The sequence below is a fragment of the Pinus tabuliformis genome, chromosome 4_1 (assembly GCF_031772625.1).
Source record: "Pinus tabuliformis cultivar Carrire ecotype Pingquan chromosome 4_1, CPIR1, whole genome shotgun sequence".
Classification (NCBI taxonomy): Eukaryota; Viridiplantae; Streptophyta; class Pinopsida; order Pinales; family Pinaceae; genus Pinus; species Pinus tabuliformis.
Window position 1 is genome coordinate 500,219,745 of NC_142303.1, and position 4,546 is coordinate 500,224,290.

General features: G+C 24.7%; 1 non-coding gene across 1 annotated transcript; it reads right to left on the reverse strand.

Annotated features, from left to right (window-relative positions):
- Positions 1 to 4,211: 4,211 nt before the first annotated feature.
- LOC149176724 (U6 spliceosomal RNA) lies at positions 4,212 to 4,316 on the reverse strand. The gene has a single exon (XR_016258984.1). It is a non-coding gene; the product is annotated as a U6 spliceosomal RNA (small nuclear RNA).
- Positions 4,317 to 4,546: the final 230 nt, after the last annotated feature.

Here is a 4,546-nt window from a genome sequence, read left to right on the forward strand (position 1 = left end):
GTAACAAATGCCATATTTCATATGATTCTTTATATCTAGACTTCACATTAAATAAAAATAAAACTCTACTCAAAATACATTTAAGATATTCAATTTACTCAAACACTTAGGGTTTAGAATCTAGTTTTAAATGACCCTACAAATCAAGATTTTAAAATTAATAAAATTAATTAAATAAAACAATATAAAACTAATTTTTCATTTAATTTATTTTATTTAACAGTAAAATTAAAAAAAAAAAAATTATTACATTAATAATAATAAAACCTAATTAACAAAAAACAAATTGTTAAAGAGAACCTAAAAATATACACAACCTTAAAACGAATAAACATTAACTAAAATTAAATTAGGTTAAATAATAATCCAAGATTAAGAAAAACAATTCAGAAACTAATATTAAATAAAAATAAGACTCTACTTAAAATACATTAATTAACTTAAACACGTAAGAGTTTTAGAATCCTAATTTTAATAAACCTACAAAACAAACTTTAAAATTAATTAAATTAATTAAATAAAACAATATTAAACTATTTTATTAATATTAAAATTAAAAGAAATAAAAAACTTATTATAATTATAATAATAAAACCTAAAGAAAATAAAATATACATGAATTAATTATAACAATATCATTAAACAAAGTAAAAGTAAAAATAAATAAAATTAAAACATTTTGTTCATTCAGATAGTCAGCTTACAAACATCCACAAATAATAGATGAACACTGTGGAATATCTTAATTCAGCTACACAATATAATATTGATTACAAATTATTATGTAAAAGTAATCTATGTTAAACTACACATTATTGTATTGATGAGGGTGTTAAAGACTAAAAATGGATTATAATAAAATGATTTAGAACTATTATAGGTTAAAGCAATGTTTTGTATTAAAATCAATGTCCACTAAAACATTGTATTTGTTTGTAAAACCAATGTATATTAAATTAAAAATTATTATTATGAAATCAATGTACATCAAATTCAACATTATTTTCGTATAATTAAAAAACTATGAAACCACTTTAATAAAAAAAATTAGCACCTTGAATTAAATTTTGAAATTGCAATATATTAGATTACAAATTTTGAAATAATAAGATTAAACCTATGTTTTGTTTTAAAATAAATGTCCAAAACCTTAGTCTTATAATAAGTATAAATAGTGGGGCAAAAAAAATGTATCTCCTCCATATTTCTTTCTATTCCATTTCATATATTTATATGGTTATCTTTACAATATTTCCCTTAAGATTTTTTATTCTAGATTGATTTGAAAGATAGAAAATAGAATATGTCAATTGTACCAAATCTCAACTTTAAACCTACAATATATGAAATATGAAGTATTAATATATTAATGCATTGTATTATTAAAGTAATTATCAAAAACTTAATATGTTATTTAATTTTTATTGATAATAAGGTTGATTTTCGTATTAATCACATTGTAGAGATTTGGTCGACTTTTTGAACCCACTAATGTGGTTGATCCTCACGACAAATGGTGTGAAACATCCAACAAATGTGATTTTTGGTGAGGATGAACCATATTAGTTGGTTCGAAATTTAGACCAAATCTCTACAATGTGATTAATCTGAAAGACAACCTTATTATCAATATGGATCTCAGAAGTCTAAGATCTAACATTAATTTTTATTATTAAACACAATAATTAAATTATTATTTATAACATTCATAATAGATGAATCACTATATATTAAATCATATAAATTACAAAGTAACATATAAAATCATTATATATTAAAACAATGTTTTATATTAAATCATTTTATATTATATTAAATTACAAATTATCATATAAAGGTAATGTACATTGAACTACACAATATTGTATTGATTACAAATTATTATGTAAAAGTAATGTATGTTAAACTACACATTATTGTATTGATGAGGGTCTTAAAGACTAAAAAGGGATTCTATTAAAATGATTTGGAACCATTATAGGTTAAAGCAATGTTTTGTATTAAAATCAATGTCCATTAAAACATTGTATTTGTTTATAAAATCAATGTGTATTAAATTAAAAACTATTATTATCAAATCAATGTATATTAAATTAAAAATTATTATTATCAAATCAATGTATATCAAATTCCACATTATTTTTTTATAACTAAAAAACTATGAAACCACTTTAATAAAAAAAATTAGCACCTTATTATAAATTTTGAAATTGCAATATATTAGATTACAAATTTTGAAATAATAAAATTAAACCTATGTTTTGTATTAAAATCAATGTCCATTAAAACATTGTATTTTTTTATAAAACCAATGTATATTAAATTAAAAATTATTATTATCAAATCAATGTATATCTAGGATAAAATCCCTAATTTAGATGAATGTGGCTTAGATTTATTATTTGTAAGTACTCCTCTCAAATTTATAAATATTGTCAATTTAGAATATTAGAATTAAACAAACTATATTAAAATGTCTTACTATGATTTTTCTATGCAGAAAATGCTTCTATACGATCCTTCAAAGAGAATTTCAGCCAGCGAGGCTTTATCCCATCCTTACTTCGACTTTGGTTCTGAACAGTCTTGACTGTTAGAGCTTTCAAAAACCTAAAACGATGTGATCTAATATGGCATCTCAAATTTATGTTGTAATGACTTACTTCTTTGCATTCAATGTAATGACTTACTTCTTTGCATTCCAGACTTACTTCTTTGCATTCAAATATATCATTATAATTGAGATTTATAATTATCTTTGTAAAAGAGTGTGGAAATTTAAAATTAAAAAAAATTAAAATTTCTTCATTTGGTAATGCAACTAATGAAATAGGTGAGGGAATTAGTAACCCATAGCCAACCACTCAGTTTAGGTAATGGACTGGAGAAAAACACTCAATGAATGGTTGAAAAGAATGTGAATAGACATATGTTTTAGAATCAATGCTCGTTTGAATATATATTTTCTAATTTGTGTTAAATATATTTCTCAGTGCAGAAAACACTTAGCAAATGGTTGAAAATGCATAAGTTTAAGAATGTGAATAGACATATGTTTTAGAATCAACGCTGGTTTGAATATATATTTTGAATATATATTTTATAATTTTTTTAAATACATTTCTCACTAATGAACATACGTGGTTATTGACAAGAGGTACCATAAATTTATAATCATTCTTTGTAGAAAAATAATTTAAGTATGCTTTAAACATGTGATTTAGACATGCAAGTAAGTTACTCGTGTGAATTTTATTAATTGATATAGTGGCAACCACAAGAATATATACTGTCATCTTTCAATTGAGGCCATACGATAAAAAAGATTAATTAAGAAAATGATTAAAGTGCCCAACTCCAATAGAAGGACTAATTAGGAGAAATGAGAATTATTGAAATTTAAGCATACTTTTTCTTAATATTAAATAAGTAATTTTTTTCTCTAATTTTATACTTAAAAAAATGTTTTCATTTTAAGAGATTGGATCTTTGTCTACAATTCATACATTCAGAATTAAGATCTATGAAGGTAATTATTTTTACTTAAATGTGGTTGTGGTTGTGCTAATTATGCCAATAAGCTTAGTATATATTGAAATTAAAGAGCAAGAATTTTGACTTTTATAAAATAAAAAATTATAAATACCTTAGAATTAATAATACTAAAATATTGTTCATCTTATAACAAATCCCATAAATGAAATTAAAAGTGCTCTAATTATTTTTCCAGTTTCAAAACATTTAAATACCAAATACGCTTATGGTATTAAACTTTCAAAATATGATAAAAAATATTAAATCCACTCCTTGGTGCACTCAGAACATATATACACTTTCCCTACGCTTCGACTCTTTGTTTTCTCTGCCTACACATTCCTCTCAGTGATGGCTTTGCATTAGATGTTTCAATTTCCTCTCAGTGATGGCTTTGCATTAGATGTTTCAATTTGAGTTTCAGATTCAAATGAATAGTCTCCTGTTCAATCGATTTTCACTGCGAGCTGAGAGTGAAACGATGGGAATGCCTCGTGGAGGGTGAAAACCTGGAAATGCAATTAAACGACTATTCCTAATTATCCCAACCAGTGCTTACTCTTACAGTGGAGGGGAGGGAGCAGCCAAATTGTCCACACTGGGGATAGATTGGAGGTATGTGTAAGACCATTCATCCAATTTCTCACATTTTATGCTTATGCGTGTTCTTTGATTTTTTTTTTTTTTTTTAACTCTCAATTTGTGTAGGTCATCCTTGCGCAAGGACTATGTTAATTTTTTCTATATAGTTCCAATTTTATGGGATATCTCCCCAAACACATGTTCTGTGAAACTTATAGATTTCTAACCCTTGCTATAACTAAAAATGGGTGCAGTCCTTGCTGGAAGAATACCAACACCAATGAGAAAAGATCTTAGCACATGAGGCAACAAATTATGGGAATGGAGGTTTCGTATGGCCTTACTTAAAGGAGTCCATGCATTGAAGAAATGGTGAACGAGAGTACGGAGGATGTCTCAAAACTTTCTGATGAACAGGACGATATGTGAG